This window comes from Balaenoptera ricei, chromosome 3 (genome assembly GCF_028023285.1).
Source record: "Balaenoptera ricei isolate mBalRic1 chromosome 3, mBalRic1.hap2, whole genome shotgun sequence".
Classification (NCBI taxonomy): Eukaryota; Metazoa; Chordata; class Mammalia; order Artiodactyla; family Balaenopteridae; genus Balaenoptera; species Balaenoptera ricei.
Window position 1 is genome coordinate 24,566,069 of NC_082641.1, and position 20,067 is coordinate 24,586,135.

The following is a 20,067-nucleotide window of genomic DNA, read 5'->3' on the forward strand; positions in this document are numbered from 1 at the left end:
AATGAGCAACTTTTATTTCAATCTTCTTAAGATGAAAATTAGACTTGATTCTTACTTTCACAGAAATTGTAACCCTGTGGAATTGTAGTTTTATAAAAAAATGGTCTTGAATTCAACTTTAGCAGGTGTTGAGACTGGGTCCTCATCCCTTGGTGTACATTGAGTCTTGGAAAACCAAAGCTTGTCAAGTTCATCATTTTTGTAGAAATGTAGCCAGAACAAAATTGTCTCTGATACTGGGTTCCCACCTTCATTTAGATATTTTATCTCTTTAATGATTTTAGGAATATTTTGATAAATTGTTTAAATTCTCCTAGCTGCTGCCTTTTTAGTTGTTTTCTGGATACTTAGCCACCTATTTTAATATAAACAAGACTCAATTTTATTTATTTAAAGTTATTACCACCAGCTCTTCTTGAATATCTTATTACAATTTTTCCTATCTTTTGTCAGTCATGTGCTTATGAGATCATTTATGTTTATATAAAACATACATATTCTACTACTTGTACTTTCTAGTGGCATCCTTAAATCTTTATAAATTACTGATATTACTGTTTAATATGAAAGGTGTGAGGAAATCAGAAAGATATAAGATGACTATGGATATGAGCTAATTTTTAGCAATAGAAAAAACACATATGGTATATAATATACGTAAAAAGGAAGCCTAAAAACAGAAACATACAAAATATTCATTCAATGATCTTGTATGAATTGAGAAGCACTGTCTGAAATCTTTGTTGTTAAAATAAACAGTCAAAATGGAGTCTCTCATGCTTTTAATAATTTTAAGGCCAAATATCAGTTGAATTATCCACATATAAACTTTAAATATGATAGATTTACATACAGGTTCATAATTAGAGACCAAGCCACTTAGTCTCTTAAAATTTAGAGAGATTGTGGAGATTACAGAGTTCAAAAAGAAAGAAAATATTCTGAGTTTTAGAAATGTATGCAAAGCTACAGATCTTTCAAATATGGTGGTGAAGATCTTAATAAAAATAGATTTTTTGCCAGCTGTTTACAGATTTTCTAAATTACAGCAAACACGTTGTAAAAAACCATGTGCCAGATGGAGAAAGGCTCATATTTCCTAAAGTGTTAATGAAGTTTAGCTATAGCAAGTTAGATACAGGAAAAAAAATATTAGTATAAGACATAATGATTTTGTCAAGCCAGCAGCTGCCACAATGAACTACTCAAGTGCCCATATTTGGGCGTGTTTCCCATATTAGTTACCACATTTATCATATAATGAAATACTGAAAAATGTTGACTTTTGATGCAAGCTAGGCTTAATGTATGCCACTTATTTATAAAAAACAATTTTAATATAATGTGATATTGTACAACTACAATAATTCTAGAATACATGAATGGTTTCATGGACTAATTTTTATTCATGTTCATGACAGAATCACCATTGAAAATAGTTAAAGGATTGATATGGATGAGCATACACAAAGAATTTTATTAATTTGGGTAATTTCAATGTATTTTTAAATGTGTTTATGTTAATATCTCAAATGTTGGAGATACCAGATAAGTTTTTTATTACACAAAAGTAGAAAATTGGCCATTGATAATATTGATACATCCAGAAACTCAAATTTATTCTCATTTTAATGTTATAAAAGTTGTCTTCACAAATACAGTACCTATTTGTCTCAGTAATCAGTAGGCAGAAATATCTTCCTGAGACATGAAATGGTCTCCAGTAACATTGTAATAGATTGTAATATTTTTTCATAAACATTGGCATGTATAGTTATTAGCTTTAGCTTTGAAAACATAAAGAAAATAAAAGATACTTACATTGAATTTAGTAGAAAAGTTGTATTAATGGTAGCCCATATAGAAATTTGTTAAGCTTTGTCAGTAATGTTTGTTAATACAAATGAAAAAGTGTTTTACCTGTTCACTTAAAATGGTGCAAAACTAGTTTATTAAAACTAGTGGATATAGTGTGGTTAAAAAAACTGGTCAGAAAGGGTTAGAAACTGTATCTGACTGAGAGTAAACAAGATAATGAGGCCTAAACTAAAATGATATGAAAAATATAATATTGCTTTCCCAAACCAAATACAACAGAACGTTTAAAGTATTGCTCATGTTAAGTGATCTATTATTATTTTTTCATTAGCACATAAAATTGATGGGTGGAGGGCATTCTGTAAATAGAGAAAAAAATCATTTACTACCAGTATGAGGATAAGGATGTTCTTGAGCTTGAGTGTTAAGAAAGTCAGATTTATAAATCTTGTCGTTTATTTAATACAGTTGTAAATATGTTAATTCAGAGAAATTTGTTAGTCTTTATAATGTCTATATTTATTAAATGTAATATGTGTTAAGATTTATTATGAAATTTATAATGGTTTTTTATTGAAAATCAGAGATTAGACCAGATAAACTATAAAGTCTTTTTTTACCTTTTTTTTTTTTTTTAATGATGATGAAAGCTTGATGGTATTCACATTGCTTAATTTGTGTCATGCTTTATTTATTTATTTATTTATTTTTGGCTGTGTTGGGTCTTCGTTTCTGTGCGAGGGCTTTCTCTAGTTGCGGCGACCGCGGGCCACTCTTCATCGCGATGCGCGGGCCTCTCACTGTCGCGGCCTCTCTTGTTGCGGAGCACAGGCTCCAGACGCGCAGGCTCAGTAGTTGTGGCTCATGGGCCTAGTTGCTCCGCGTCATGTGGGATCTTCCCAGACCAGGGCTTGAACCCGTGTCCCCTGCATTGGCAGGCAGATTCTCAACCACTGCGCTACCAGGGAAGCCCTTTTTTTACCTTTTAAATATATGTTTACTTGAATATGGCAACCTTTTAAATTCCACATATTGTACCAACCTAATAGGTTAGTTTTCCAAGGATAGGAGTGTACTAAGATGAGCAGTGATGCTGCCAAAGCTCTACCAGAATATGTTGTTTGAAATACGTGACATCTAAATGTAGTGCACTTTGCCTCCTCAAATACTGAGGGAAAGGGTGTTATCCAAATTGGCTCCTTTATGCTCTTTTAGTTAGGTATGCTATAAGGAAACTTTAGAATTATTTATTCCCCTGTAATGCTTTAAGAATATACATCAGGGGTGACCACTTGTGGTACTGATCATGTATGTGAACAGGTAGATGAGATATCTTTGGGCTCTACATTAAATCCCTCTTAGAAGTTACCTACCCTCATACTTAAAAGGGGTTAAATATCTCTCCCCTACAATCAGTTACTAGAGACTCCCAACAAGCATCATGGCTCAGGGTGGAGAACCAACATTTAATCTGGAAGACAGCTGCATTGTGACCTGATAGCTGCATTTGACTGAAGAAGGAAAATATATATCCTCTAAATGAGCAGAATTAAAAGTCGTACTTTTCATTTCATCAGAAGAACTATATAACAACAGTGGTAAAGTATAGATTTATACAGCTTTTTAGACAGTAGTTAACAGACTGGATATATAGTCAGAAAGACTGGCCTTAGACAACTAGAGAATGGAAGGAACTCTACTCTGGGCACTGATATGGAGATGGCATTTCAAAGTGGGACAAATGGATATTTATCAAAGCAAAACCCTTACAAATTCAGTAGCAACCAGGAACAAACAAGTGATTGCCTTTATTCAGTACCTAGAAGTGCTCTCTTAGCTACATTAGATGAGCAGTCACAGAGGCACTCAAGCAATGCAAAGAGAGGAAAAAGGAATATCCGTTTCTCAACCTCACCATCAGGCATGAGCTCTGTCTCCTTTCTCATTGCTCTCTATAGGACAATTTCTGAACTATCAAAAATTACTCACCAAAGGCATAAGCTGAGACTATATTCTTCACAAACATAATTTTTAAAGTCTTCTAATTAAAACTAGTGTTTCTTTGTTTTAAAAGGCATATTTTTAGATTTTCTAATTTTGAGTAAAAATAATTTACATTTTAGATGGAAGGAAATATGCTAAATGTTCTGAGACCAGTGTTACTACTACTACTGTTATCAACCCTTCCGAATTGGTCCCTGAACAAGGGTCCTTCTGCCCAGTGTTGCTTGGGCCAATAGAACGAGACTGAGTTGGATTCAGAAGCAAAGGAAAGTTTGATTCTTCCATCAGAGCATGGAGACGTGCGAGCTCTCACTCTAGAGTTGACGCTGTCCCCTCGGGCGACGGGCGGGTCTGCGTTCTAGGGTTCTGTAATAGGGAAGGGAAGTGGACAGAGTTCTTGCCTGGTGGGCGCAGCTGTGCTGCTCAAGTTCCAGAGAGCAGTGCCTGGGGCAGCGACTCTGCACACAGCCCGCCTCCAGCATCTTGAGTTGAGTGTGGTGGGCAGGGCTTCTGCCCACCATAGGGAGCTGAGGTGTCGCCGCAGCGTTTTCTCACTGGGAACTCTGCTCTGAGGTGCCGGGGCCAAAGCCTCTGCACACGACAGCCTATGAGCACATGAGACTAGACTAAGCACAAAGGAAAAGAAAAAGGTTAGACATTATTTTATTACCCACTTTTATTTTTATTTCCCAGTAATTGTTAATGAGCTTTGCCGGTGACATGAGTACTATCACTACTATTACTATTAATTCCCATTTATTAAATAATTGAAGTGAGTCAGATATTGCTTAACTTCAGCTGAATTCTCTTCAGTTAAATTTTTGAGTTTTCTGAGAGAGTATTATTAATATCAACATGGTAAGTTAATTGACTTTCCCCGAGGTACACAGCTGAATAAGTATTTGCACCCAGGCAGGCCACCTTCAGGGAATGCATTTTATATTTTTTATTATTTATTTTTATTTATTTTTTTAAACAGCAGTTTCTTATTAGTTATCCACTTTATACATATTAGGGTATACATGTCAATCCCAATCTCCCAATTCATCCCACCACCACCCCCCCACCACTTTCCCCCCTTGGTGTCCATACGTTTGTTCTCTACATCTGTGTCTCTATTTCTGCCCTGCAAACTGGTTCATCTGTAACATTTTTCTAGGTTCCACATATATGTGTTAATATATGAAATTTGTTTTTCTCTTTCTGACTTACTTCACTCTGTATGACAGTCTCTAGATCCATCCACGTCTCTACAAATGACCCAATTTCGTTCCTTTTTATGGCTGAGTAATATTCCATTGTATATATGTACCACATCTTCTTTATCCTTTCGTCTGTCGATAGGCATTTAGGTTGCTTCCATGTCCTGGCTATTGTAAATAGTGCTGCAAAGAACATTGGGGTGCATGTTTCTTTTTGAATTATGGTTTTCTCTGGGTATGTGCCCAGTAGTGGAATTGCTCAGTCATATGGTAGTTCTATTTTTAGTTTTCTAAGGAACTCCATACTGTTCTCCAGAGTGGCTATATCAACTTACATTCCCACCAGAGGTGCACGAGGGATCCCTTTTCTCCACACCCTCTCCAGCATTTGTTGTTTGTAGATTTTCTGATGATGCCCATTCTAACTGGTGTAAGGTGATACCTCATTGTAGTTTTGATTTGCATTTCGCTAATAATTAGTGAAGTTGAGCAGCTTTTCATGTGCTTCTTGGACATCTGCATGTCTTCTTTGGAGAAATGTCTATTTAGGTCTTCTGCCCATTTTTGGATTGGGTTGCTTGTTTATGAATATTGAGCAGCATGATCTGTTTATATATTTTGGAGATTAATCCTTTCTCCATTGATTCGTTTGCAAATATTTTCTCCCATTCTGAGGGTTGTCTTTTCATCTTGTTTATAGTTTCCTTTGCTGTGCAAGAGCTTTTAAGTTTCATTAGGTCCCATTTGTTTGTTTTTGTTTTTATTTCCATTACTCTAGGAGGTGGATCAACAAAGATCTTGCTGTGATTTATGTCAAAGAGTGTTCTTCCTATGTTTGCCTCTAAGAGTTTTATAGTGTCAGATCTTACATTTAGGTCTCTAATCCATTTGGAGTTTATTTTTGTGTATGGTGTTAGGGAGTGTTCTAATTTCATTCTTTTACATGTAGCTGTCCAGGTTTCCCAGCAACACTTATTGAAGAGACTGTCTTTTCTTCATTGTATATCCTTGCCTCCTTTGTCATAGATTAGTTGACTATAGGTGCGTGGGTTTATCTCTCGGCTTTCTATCCTGTTCCATTATCTATATTTCTGTTTTTGTGCCAGTACCATATTGTCTTGATTACTGTAGCTTTATAGTATAGTCTGAAGACAGGGAGTCTGATTCCTCCAGCTCCGTTTTTTTCCCTCAAGACTGCTTTGGATATTTGGGGTCTTTTGTGTCTCCATACAAATTTTAAGATTTTTTGTTCTAGTTCTGTAAAAAAATGCCATTGGTAATTTGTTAGGGATTGCATTGAATCTGTAGATTGCTTTGGGTAGTATAGTCATTTTCACAATGTTGATTCTTCTAATCCAAGAACCTGGTGTATCTCTCCATCTGTTGGTATCATCTTTAATTTCTTTCATCAGTGTCTTATAGTTTTCTGCATACAGGTCTTTTGTCTCCCTAGGTAGGTTTGTTCCTAGGTATTTTATTCTTTTTGTTGCAATGGTAAATGGGAGTGTTTCTATAATTTCTCTTCCAGATTTTTCATCATTAGTGCATAGGAATGCAAGAGATTTCTGTGCATTAATTTTCTATCCTGCAACTTTACCAAATTGATTGATTACCTCTAGTATTTTTCTGGTGGCATCTTTAAGATTCTCTACATACAGTGTCACATCATCTGCAAACAGTGACAGTTTTACTTCTTCTTTTCCAATTTGTATTCCTTTTATCTCTTTTCCTTCTCTGATTGCTGTGGCTAGGACTTCCAAAACTATGTTGAATAATAGTGCCGAGAGTGGGCATCCTTGTCTTGTTCCTGATATTAGAGGAAATGCTTTCAGTTTTTCACCATTGAGAATGATGTTTGCTGTGGGTTTGTCATATATGGCCTTTATTATGAGGCGATAGATTCCCTCTATGCCCACTTTCTGGAGAGTTTTTATCATAAATGGGTGTTGAATTTTGTCAAAAGCTTTTTCTGCATCTATTGAGATGATCATATGATTTTTCTTCTTCAGTTTGTTAATATGGTGTATCACATTGATTGATTTGCATATATTGCAGAATCCTTGCATCCCTGGGATAAATCCCACTTGATCATGAGGTATGATCCTTTTAATGTGTAGTTGGATTCTGTTTGCTAGTATTTTGTTGAGGATTTTTGCATCTATATTCATGAATGATTTTGGTCTGTAATTTTTTTTTTTTTTTTTTTTTGTAGTATCTTTGTCTGGTTTTTGTATCCGGGTGATGGTGGCCTCATAGAATGAGTTTGGGAGTGTTCCTTCATCTGCAATTTTTTGGAAGAGTTTGAGAACGGTGGTTGTTACCTCTTCTATAAATGTTTGATAGAATTCACCTGTGAAGCCATCTGGTCCTGGACTTTTGTTTGGTGGAAGATTTTTAATTTCAGTTTCAGTTTCATTACTTGTGATTGGTCTGTTCATATTTTCCATTTCTTCCTGGTTCAGTCTTGGAAGGTTCTGCATTTCTAAGAATTTGTCCTTTTCTTCCAGGTTGTCCATTTTATTGGCATAGAGTTGCTTGTAGTAGTCTCTTAGGATGCTTTGTATTTCTGTGGTGTCTGTTGTAACTTCTCGTTTTTCATTTCTAATTTTATTGATTTGAGTCCTCTCTTTCTTTTTCTTGATGAGTCTGGCTAATGGTTTATCAATTTTGTTTATCTTCTCAAAGAACCAGCTTTTAGTTTTATTGATCTTTGCTATTGTTTTCTTTGTTTCTATTTCATTTATTTCTGCTCTGATCTTTATGATTTCTTTCCTTCTATTAACTTTGGGTATTGTTTGTTCTTCTTTCTTTAGTTCCTTTAGGTGTAAGGTTAGATTGTTTATTTGAGATGTTTGTTGTTTCTTGAGGTAGGGTTGTATTGCTATAAAGTTCCTTCTTAGAACTGCTTTTGCTGCATCCCATAGGTTTTGAATTGTCATGCTTTCATTGTCATTTGTCTGTAGGTATTTTTTTATTTCCCCTTTGATTTCTTCAGTGATCTCTTTGTTATTTAGCAATGTATTGTTTAGCCTCCATGTGTTTGTATTTTTTAAGCTTTTTTCCGTGTAATTGCTTTCTAATCTCATAGTGTTGTGATCAGAAAAGATGCTTGATATGATTTCAATTTTCTTAAATTTACTGAGGTTTGATTTGTGACCCAAGGTGTGATCTATCCTGGAGAATGTTCCATGTGCATATGAGAAGAAAGTGTAATCTGCTGTATTCGGATGGAACGTCCTATAAATATCAGTTAAATCTATCTGATCTATTGTGTCATTTAAGGTTTGTGTTTCCTTATTAATTTTCTGTTTGGATGATCTGTCCATTGGTGTAAGTGAGGTGTTAAAGTCCCCCACTATTATTGTGTTACTGTTGATTTCCTCTTTTATAGCTGTTAGCATTTGCCTTATGTATTGAGGTGCTCCTATGTTGGGTGCATATATATTTATAATTGTCATATCTTCTTCTTGGATTGATCCCTTGATCATTATGTAGTGTCCTTCCTTATCTTTTGTAACATTCTTTATTTTAAAATCTATTTTATCTGATATGAGTATTGCTACTCCAGCTTTTTTTGATTTCCATTTGCATGGAATATCTTTTTCCATCCCCTCACTTTCAGTCTGTATGTGTCCCTAGGTCTGAAGTGGGTCTCTTGTAGACAGCATATATATGGTTCTTGTTTTTGTATCCATTCAGTGAACCTGTATCTTTTGGTTGGAGCATTTAATCCATTCACGTTTAAGGTAATTATCAATATGTATGCTCCTATTACATTTTCTTAATTGTTTTGGGTTTGTTTTTGTAGGTCCTTTTCTTCTCATGTTTCCCACTTAGAGAAGTTCCTTTAGCATTTGTTGTAGAACTGGTTTGGTGGTGCTGAATTCTCTTAGCTTTTGCTTGTCTGTAAAGCTTTTGATTTCTCCATCGAATCTGAATGAGATCCTTGCCGGGTAGAGTAATCTTGGCTGTAGGTTCTTCCCTTTCATCACTTTAAATGTATCATACCACTCCCTTGGCTTGTAGAGTTTCTGCTGAGAAATCAGCTGTTAACCTTATGGGAGTTGCCTTGTATGTTATTTGTTGTTTTTCCCTTGCTACTTTCAATAATTTTTCTTTGTCTTTATTTTTTTCCAGTTTGATTACTGTGTGTCATGGCGTGTTTCTCCTTGAGTTTTTCCTGTATGGGACTCTCTGTGCTTCCTGGACTTGGGTGGCTATTTCCTTTCCCATGTTAAGGAAGTTTTCAACTATAATCTCTTCAAATATTTTTCTCTGGTCCTTTCTCTCTCTCTTCTCCTTCTGGGACCCCTATAATGCAAATGTTGTTGCATTTAATGTTGTCCCAGAGGTCTCTTAGGCTGTCTTCATTTCTTTTCATTCTTTTTTCTTTATTCTGTTCTGTGGCAGTGAATTCCACCTTTCTGTCTTCAAGGTCACTTATTCATTCTTCTGCATCAGCTATTCTGCTATTGATTCCTTCTAGTGTATTTTTCATTTCAATTATTGTATTGTTCATCTCTGTTTGTTTTTTCTTTATTTCTTCTAGGTCTTTGTTACACATTTCTTGCATCTTCTCGATCTTTGCCTCTATTCTTTTTCTGAGGTCCTGGATCATCTTCACTATCATTATTCTGAATTCTTTTTCTGGAAGGTTGCCTATCTCCACTTCATTTAGTTGTTTTTCTTTGGTTTTATCTTGTTCCTTCATCTGGTACATAGCCCTCTGCCTTTTCATCTTGTCTCTTTCTGTGAATGTGTTTTTTGTTCCACAGGCTGCAGAATTGTAGTTCTTGCTTCTGCTGTCTGCCCTCTGGTGGATGATTCATCTAAGAGTCTTGTGCAAGTTTCCTGATGGGAGGGACTCAGGGAATGCATTTTAAAACACTTTGTTACATTGGTTTGCTCAGTATCTGAACATAATTAGTTTGCATCTGGGTTACAGATAATACAACCTTATACATTCATGTAAGCTCCTCAAGTATCTAAGGAGTGATTTTGTTCCTATTTTGTTGTGTAGACATAGGTAGAAATCATTCTCTGGAATTTGCTGGCCTGTGCAGTCATTCCTGAGTACATCTCTTCTACCAACAAGCAACATAGTCTTAATTAATGGTTAGGAATACATTTCAAAGCATCACTGTTTCTGATACCTGCTATGATATGGAACTCTGGGGGAAACTATCCTATTTTTTTTTTTCTTTTCCCATATGCTAAAATATATCTGAAAATATTTCCAGAGGTCAATTCTTGCTTTGCCAGCAGAGAACATTAGGGCCAACTCTTCTGTAATGTTTAGATAGCTTACTATCTGAGAACACTGATTTTCTTTCTCAGGTTTTATAGAAGAAACTTGCCTGCACTACAGAAGTACTCTTTAACTCATTTTTGATTATGATTAAGCATTTGTCTAATAATGAATTTTGTTGGCCTTTGTCCCCAGTTCCTGGGAAGTCGCCTCTAAACTCTTGGATCTTCCTTAGCAACAGATGTGTCATTGTTATTCATGGTGGGTTCTGACTACACTTGATGGTTTATACTGAGGTGGCTTAGGGTGGGCCCCTAGATAATTTGTGCAAAAGAGGTGACTCAGGATAGAGGCTGGCCATGGACCAACCATGCGAGGATTAGCACTTAAAGCAACATGATATCCGGACTTCCCTGGAGGTCCAGTGGTTAAGACTCCACGCTTCCAATGCAGGGTGTGCAGGTTCAATCCCTGGTCAAGGAAGTAAGATCCCACATGCCATGTGGTACAGCCATAAAATAAAATAAATAAAGTAAAATAACTAAAATAAAATTGTTAAATATACTTTAAAAGCTATTTCAAAATTAAAATACATTTAAAAAAATAAAAGCAACTTGTTATAAACCAGCCCTCTGGAGAGATGAGTGAAGCTGGAAATTGAGTTCAATAGCATGACCAATGATCCAACCAACCATCCTTATAGAATGAAACCCCAGGAATTCCCTGGTGGTCCAGTGGTTAGGACTCCATGCTTTCATTGCTGAGGGCCCATATTCAGTCCCTGGTCTGGGAACTAAGATCCCAAGCTGCATGGCATGGCCAGGAAAAAAAAAAAAAAATGAAACACCAACCAAAACTTTTAGATACTAAAACTTGGGTGACCTTCCTTGGTTAGCAACTCTCTCTGTGTATTATCATACATATACTGGGAGGTTGATGCTTCCTGATTTCACAGGGAAAGGACAACAGAGGATTTGTGCTTGGAATCCTCCTAGAGTTTGCTCTATGTGTCTCTCTCTTTGGCTGGTTCTGATTTGTACCTATTTGCTATAATTAAACTGTAATCATAAGCATAGCTCTCTCTGAGTTCTTTGGGTTGTTCTAGTAAATTATCAAACCTGAAGCAGTGGTGAGAACCCTCAAATTTATAACCAGCTGGTCAGAAGTGAGGGTGGCCTGGGGACCCCAAAACTTGTAGCTAGTGTCTGCAGTGAGGGCAGTCTTCTGGAGGACCATGCCCTTAACCTAGAAATTCTGGCCTAACTCTGATTAGTTAGAGCAATCTGAACAAAGTATTTAAATATATGATTTTACTTTCAATTTAAAACTATACCAATAAAATATTGTGAGATATTTAAGGATATTCAAATATGGTATAATACGAGTTTATGTGTAGTGTTTAAATATTATAATTATATTAACATCATAGACAAAAATGTGTATATTAGGTTCTAATATTTCCAAGTGTTGAAGCCTAAGTATTTTTGTAGCAATTTATCTTTAATTTAAAATTAATTTAATTTGCTTCATTTAAAATTGTGTTCTTCATAATACCTGAAACCATAAAACTCCTAGAAGTAAACATAAGTGGTAACCGTCTTGATATCAATATTGATGATGATTTCTTGGATTTGACACCAAAAGCAAAGGCAATAAAAGCAAAAATAAACAAATGAGACTACATCAAACTAAAAAGCTTCTGTACAGCAAAGGAAACCATCAACAAAATGAAAGGCAATCTACTGAATGGCAGAAAATATTTGCAAATCATGTATCTGATAAAGGGTCAATATTTAAAACATGTAAAAAGCTCACACAATTCAATAGCAAAAATACAAACAATCCAATTAATTAGTGTGGAGGTTCCACAAAAAATAAAAAATAGAACAACTATATAAGCCAGCAATTTAATTTTTGATTATTTATCCAAAGAAAATGAAAACACTAACTCAAAAAGATATATGCACCCCAATGTTCATTGCAGTATTATTGGATATGGAAATAACCTAAGTATCCATTGATGGATAAATGGGTAAGGAAATTGTGAGATATATATATATGAACAGTATTCACCCATAGAAAGGAAGGAAATCTTAACATCTGCAACGACATGGATGGACTTTGAGGGCATTATGCTAAGTGAAATAAGTCAGACAGAGAAGGACAAATGTAATCTCATTTACGCATGGAATTTAAAAAAAAACAAAAAAATCCCCATGAGCTCATAGGTATAGAGAACAGATGGATGGTTTCCAGATTCAGTGGTAAGGGGTGGGTAAATGGGTGAAGGGGCTCAAAAGGCACAATCTTCCAGTTATAAAATAAATATGTCATGGGAATGTAATGTACTGCATGGTGACTACAGTTAATAATACTGTATTGCATATTTGAAAGTTGCTAAGAGTAGATCTTAAAAGTTTTCACCACAAGAAAAGAATCTGTAATTATGTATGGTGATGATGTTAATTAGACTTACTGTGATAATCACTTCACAATATATACAAATATTGAATCAGTTTTATTACTGAAACTAAAATAATGTTATATGTCAATTATACCTCAATTTAAAAAAAGGGACCCTTGAAAACTGTTTAAGAACAGAAGTAAAGGATACTCTAGCTTCAGGTTGTTGGATGCTCCCCTTATTTCTTCCTTTTGAAATCTTGAAATAATTGACAGAAGTTATTTAAAAATAATAATCATAAAATTACAGAACTAGAACAAAAAATTTCACAATTTGTATGGAAAGACACCGAATAGCCAAAGCAATCTTGAGAAAGAAAAATGGACTGGAGGAATCAGGCTTCCTGACTTCAGACTATACTACAAAGCTACAGTAATCAAGAGAGTATGGTACTGGCACAAAAACAGAAATATAGATCAATGGAACAGGATAGAAAGCCCAGAGAGAAACCCACGCACCTATGGTCATCTTATTTTTGATAATGGAGGCAAGAATATACAATGGAGAAAAGACAGCTTCTTCAATAAGTGGTGCTGGGAAAACTGGACAGCTACATGTAAAAGAATGAAATTAGAATACTCCCTAACACCATACACAAAAATAAACTCGAAATGGATTAAAGACCTAAACGTAAGGCCAGACACTATAAAACTCTTAGAGGAAAACATAGGCAGAACACTCTATGACATAAATCACAGCAAGATCCTTTTTGACCCACCTCCTAGAGAAATGGAAATAAAAACAAAAATAAACAAATGGGACCTAATGAAACTTCAAAGTTTTGCACAGCAAAGGAAACCATAAACAAGACAAAAAGACAACCCTCAGAATGGGAGAAAATATTTGCAAATGAATCAACTGACAAAGGATTAATCTCCAAAATTTACAAGCAGCTCATGCAGCTCAATATCAAAAAAACAAAAACCCAATACAAAAATGGGCAGAAGACCTAAATAGACATTTCTCCAAAGAAGATAAACAGATTGCCAACAAACACATGAAAGGATGCTCAACATCACTAATCATTAGAGAAATGCAAATCAAAACTTCAGTGAGGTATCACCTCACACCAGTCAGAATGGCCATCATCAAAAAATCTACAAACAATAAATGCCGGAGAGGGTGTGGAGAAAAGAGAACCCTCTTGCACTGTTGATGAGAATGTAAATTGAAACAGCCACTATGGAGAACACTATGGAGGTTCTTAAAAGAACTAAAAATAGAACTACCATATGACCCAGCAACCCCACTACTGGGCATATACCCTGATAAAACCATAATTCAAAAAGAGTCATGTACCACAATGTTCATTGCAGCTCTATTTACAATAGCCAGGACATGGAAGCAACCTAAGTGTCCATCGACAGATGAATGGATAAAGAAGACGTGGCACATATATACTATGGAATATTACTCAGCCATAAAAAGAAAAGAAATTGAGTTATTTGTAGTGAGGTGGATGGACCTAGAGAGTGTCATACAGAGTGAAGTAAGTCAGAAAGAGAAAAACCAATACAGTATGCTAACACATATATATGGAATCTAAAAAAAAAAAAAAAAAAAAAGATTCTGAAAAACCTAGGGGCAGGACAGGAATAAAGATGAAGACGTAGAGAATGGACTTGAGGACACAGGGAGGGGGAAGGGTAAGCTGGAATTAAGTGAGAGAGTGGCACTGACATATATACACTACCAAATGTAAAATAGATAGCTAGTGGAAAGCAGCCGCATAGCACAAGGAGATCAGCTCAGCTCAGTACTTTGTGACCACCTCCAGGGGTGAGATGGGAAAGGTGGGAGAGAGGGAGACGCAAGAGGGAGGAGATATGGGGATATATGTGTATGTATAGCTGATTCACTTTGTTATAAAGCAGAAACTAACACACCATTGTAAAGCAATTATACTCCAATAAAGATGTTAAAAAATAATAGTAATAATAATAAAATTAAGTGTTTCTAGGGGAGATGGCAGAAGAACTAGAAGCAGCTTTCCCCTACCTGCTCTGGGAGAATGACACCTGCATGCATGGATGGGACAAAGGAGGCCATACAGGATTCATGGGAAGAACCAGAGACTTGAACAACCATTTATGTAAAGAAATCTGCAAGTGCCTATGCTACCACTAAATCCTGTGAAAAGGCTTTGCAAACAACAGCAAAAATGAAGTGATAAAGTACCTTTGAATAGGAGAGAAAAGCTGCTAAAGATGCAAAGGAGTTGGTCAGCACTTGTCTGTGTCCCAGGTTCCAAGAAGAGTGGGATCATGTTGAAATAATATATAGCATATTGGAACAGAAGGCATTTGGCCTCCGTGAACTGTGTGTCAGCAGAGTGGCAGAAATCCTTTAGAACAAAGTGCACAAAATGGAAGAAGTGAAGAATTTGAATTTTTATGCATTTTTTTAGCATCATGACTTTGCAACAAATTTTGTCCTCATGGATGCAGAGAAAGGAGGCAGTCTTATGGGTGGAGACTTTTGAGATTGCAGCCAAGTATGTGTGTTGGACAATGGAAATCCACCCACAGAACAACCCTTTCATATGTATTCACTTGTCTCACCTTTGTCAGTTTGCTGCTGCAAGAATTCAGGTTTCTGGGGAACAAAGTGCTGAAGCTGACTCAGAAAACTGACAATGTTGAGACTAGCTGTGCTCTGAGAGCCATTGTTCATTATGTGGACTCACTGACCTGACAGAAGAGTCAAGCCTCTTGGCAGCTCCGCTCCTCAGCACTTCCTACTGCCAACCTGCTTTTTTTTTTCTTTTTTTTAAAGCAGCAGCCTCAGGAGGCTCACTATTTATTTATTTATTTATTTATTTATTTGCTTTTTTGGCTGCACCTTGCAGCATGTGGGATCTTAGTTCCCTGACCAGCGATTGATCGATCCATGCTCCCTGCAATGGAAGCACGGAGTCTTAATCACTGGTCCACCAGGGGAGTCCCCCACCTGCCTTCTTCTCCCCTACCTCCCAGTCAGCACTCAGGTTTACCTTGGGACCTCCTCACAAAAGTGGTGATAGTCTCCATATGAGCAGCATTTTTAAGATAAATTCTGAGGATCTAATGTATAACACGGTAACTGTAGTTGATAAAACTATATCGTATAATTGAAATTTGTTGAAAGTAGAACTTAAGTATTCTCACCAAAAAAAAACAAAAAGGCTAATATGTGAAGTAATGAATGTGTTAATTAACTCGATTGTGGGAATCCTTTCACCATGTATACATATATCAAAGCACCTTGTGCACTTGAAATATATTTTTATTTTATTTGTCAATCATACCTCAGTAAAGCTGTAAAAACAGTCAAAAACAGAAACAGATACTGTGCATGAGAGAGGACTAGGGACTTACCTGGTGGCACAGTGGTTAAGAATCCGCCTGCCAATGCAGGGGACATGGGTTCAAGCCCTGGTCTGGGAAGATCCCACATGCCATGGAGCATCTAAGCCCGTGGGCCACAACTACTGAGCCTGCGCTCTAGAGTCCGCGAGCCACAACTACTGAAGCCCGTGCGCCTAGAGCCCGTGCTCTGCAACAAAGACAAGCCACCCCAATGAGAAGCCCGCGCACTGTGACGAAGTGTAGCCCCTCCTCGCCCTAACTAGAGAAAGCCTGTGTGCAGCAACGAGGACCCAATGCAGCCAAAAATAAATAAATAAATAATTTTTTTTTAAAAAAAAGAGAGGACTGGAGGAATGTTCCTTGATACACCCATCCTTGAAGGTTTACAGCACAGTTTGTCTCTATCTGCCTATTATAATCCTTAAGATGGATTTCGAAGCATAAGGAAATGGTTTTGACCATTTCCCTTCACTTTAACTCTTCAAAATAAACAGAAAAGAACAGTACACTGTTGTGAAACTCCCACCCTATCCTAGTCTGTCAGCTGGCTAGACATCCACTAATGTGATTTTATGCTTGATTTTACTGTTGAGGTGTTAAGAGGGCTCACAGGGTGGTCTGCCACCCTCGTCCCTTCTAACCTCAATGGGGGGAGGGGGGAGACCTGCCCAAGGGACTTGCAGAGCTCTCTGCGTGATGGCTCTTGGGTTGAGCATTAGCTTCACCTGTGCAGCACTACAGCCGCACTGTAGAGTGAGGCATTATCGCATGTGACCTGGAGACCAAAGGGTTGGGAGAAGTTCCAGAGGTAGGAACAAAATACAGGCCCAGGCTTTCTTACCTCTGTATACCTGTTGGCATTAAGTGAGCAGTGGACCAGACTGGGGCAAAGGTCATGTTCAGGCCAGTGAAGCTCAGCTCCTACCATGCCTCACTGGCGAGTCACCTTCCACACTGCCCTCTCTGTCTCCAGTGTTCTCCCTGCCGTGATGGGGCATCCCCATGGTGCAGGAGTCCTTTATTGCTCTCCCTGCTACTTTCCTGGTTTCCTCCAGGTAGGGCAGTTCTCCACCTTCTCTGGGGAAGAATTGGGTGGGAGGATCTATAGACCAGCCTGGCTGCTCTCAGTGTGAGCCAGTTAAAAGCAAACGCAAAAAAACAAACCAAAAACAAAAACATAAAACATTCAGCACGCCAGGACAGACAGATCCTGGGGTAGCCTCCTGTGAACTTGGGAATTTAACATGTTTATCTCTTCCTTGGGTGTGGACGTGTGAAATATTCCAGATGTCTGTTTTCCTCAAATCCTTGGATGGTTCGGTTTGCAGTTAACTGACAGAACCGTCTCTATGAATAGAGTTATGTGTACCCCAAGGAAGACGGGGTTGGGAGTGGCAAAATATAGACTGTCATGGTGATTAGACTTATCGTGGTGATCATTTTGAAATGTATAGAAATATCAAGTCAATATGTTGTGTAACAGGAACTAACATGGTGTTGTAGTTCAATTGTACTTCAAAGACAAAGAAACAATCACATAGAAAAAGAGATCAGATTTGTGGTTACGAGGGATGGGAGGATTGGATGAAGGCAGTCAAAAGGTACAAACTTCCAGTTATAAGATAAATAAGTACTAGAGATGTAGTGTACAACATGATAAGTATAATTAACATTGCTGTATGTTATATATGAAAGTGTCTAAGAGAGTAAATCCTGAGTTTTCATCCCAAGGCAAAAATATTTTGTTTCTTTTTCTTTTATTTCATATCTATAGGAGATGATGGATGTTCACTAAACTTATTGTGCTAATAAAATATGTATGCATGCCCCTGTGTGCCCTGTCTCTTCATGAAAACGTGCTTAAATGTGAACGTGATCCTAAGGGTTAATTGTAAAAATATTTATAGTTGTAGTGCTCCGGTTTCCAGGTCTTTGAGTGATGCCTCTGCAGTGTGGGTGCTGAGTAGTTTGTGTGAAAATTATGTTCTGAGCGCTCCCTGGCCTGGGCACCGATTCTATGTCCAAGTGCATCACTACCACGTGCAACATTTGCAGCCAAGCAAGGGCAAAAGATGCTGGGAAGCCCGTGTGTGGTTTTCATATGCAGACCCCAACTGAGGGGTCAGAATCAGAGTCTCTGAATCACCATCTCTTTACTCTACCTGGTTTTTTGAGCCATAGTCCATTCACCTGCCATCACACCAATATCCTTGATACTCATTCTTGACCCATCCTGTGTCCTTCAGGGCACTGTGATACCTACTGTACAATAAATAGAATAAACTGAACCTTGTATGTTCCATTCAAAATAAAAAGGCTTACAAGTGGAAAGAAATAAAGTGTTCTTATCAATTTTTCTCTAGCAACAGCAATACTTATCAAAAATGTATTAAATATTGCTTACTTCTGTTATTGAATGAATTATAGTAACAGCTTCAAACAAAATGCACAGGACACTAGCCAATTTTTCTGAGCCTCAACTGCATATTACCTGAGGATCTAACCTTATTGTCTATAGTCGTATATTTCACCCAACATTTTACAATTAATGGAGTAAATTACAGGAGCTTTAAAATCATCAAATGATCAATTTTACTTTCATTAAAATTTCATAATTATATTTATCAGAAAAGAAAGTAAAACAACTATGCTAATTGGGTTATGCTTCACCAAAAGAGATGGAGAATGGGACCACTTTAAATAGAGGTTTTGTTCTTAACTGCTGCAGGGTGAACTGTGAGAGGTTAAACTATAACACACAGAAGAGAAAGAAGTTCACAGATTTCAAAGACAGAATACATTCTAGAGTTCAGAAAAATGAGGCATAGTGTCTCTCCTCTAGTCCTAATATAGGCCATTGATGCTGTTAAATTTGCTGAAGCAGTTCTACAGCAGGTCAAAAAGCATAAATGATTCAAAGAATTACCAGAATAAGAAATTCATTTCTTCTTCCAACATTATTTTTTATATCTATATTAGTTAGAGCTTTTATTTTTAAAAAATTCTGGGGGGTTTTCAAGTGACAGCACATTAATGAATGAAGTTAGATTAAGGGATATGATACAGGGTCCCTTCCTAAGCTGGGCACAGGAGAGCTAATGATTGGAAAGGCTTATAAGCATCCCTCAGAAGCTGATCCACAGTGTTTCTCCTTCTTTATCTTGCTGGTCACACGCAACATTATTCCTTTTCCAGAAGGAATTGAGTCCATATGGCAAAAGAGCCTATTTAGAGCTCATGAGTTTACAAGTTAAACATCCAAGTGCCATGAGAAAACGATTTCTAACATCACCAATTAAAAATTCCTTGGGATGAAATTCTGATTATTCTTGCTAAGTGAGGTACCTGCTCCTTGTCTAGTTAGATGTGACTGAACAAATAAAGTGGAGAGTCTCTGCAAACAAAGGATTCTGATCCTACCATGGAGTGTTTAAAGCCAGACTCATATTCACCCTTCAGTGAATTTCTGGCAGTTATGTATGGAAATTGTATTAATATAATTATATAATTAGTAAATAAATAAAATATTTTTTATTAAAAGTAGAGTCAAGTAGTTAATTGGATTTTTCTTCTTTTCATCTTTTAGCTATGTTGCATCTGACTATCAATCAGTAATAACAAAGGGAATTTAAAGTTAATTTCATATAATCATAGATTTCTATGGGGAAAACAGTGTTCTGTATATTCTTCCTGTAATATGATTTCACTGAACTTTTTTATAACTTATTCTTTTTACTTAGATCCCATCTGCATAACCAGCTTGTTTCTTTCCCTTAGGATTAAGGATTGTTTTAATAATAGGCCTCCCATATCCCCATAGCAATGTCACAACATGATAAAATAAAGAGAAAAGAGGAGGTGAAGTAATCCCTAGAGAAAGAAAACATATTTCCAACTTGCCTTTTTATTCCACCATGTGTTGATAAGTTGGATGAATAAAAATGTATGCACGTGTGTTTTGCTTTTCAGGCAGTTTTCTAAATA

The 20,067-nt window shown here is 36.7% G+C and overlaps 1 pseudogene; it reads left to right on the top strand.

Annotated features, from left to right (window-relative positions):
* The first annotated feature begins 14,520 nt into the window (after positions 1–14,520).
* Positions 14,521–19,838, top strand: LOC132363312 (ectonucleoside triphosphate diphosphohydrolase 6-like; annotated as a pseudogene).
* Positions 19,839–20,067: the final 229 nt, after the last annotated feature.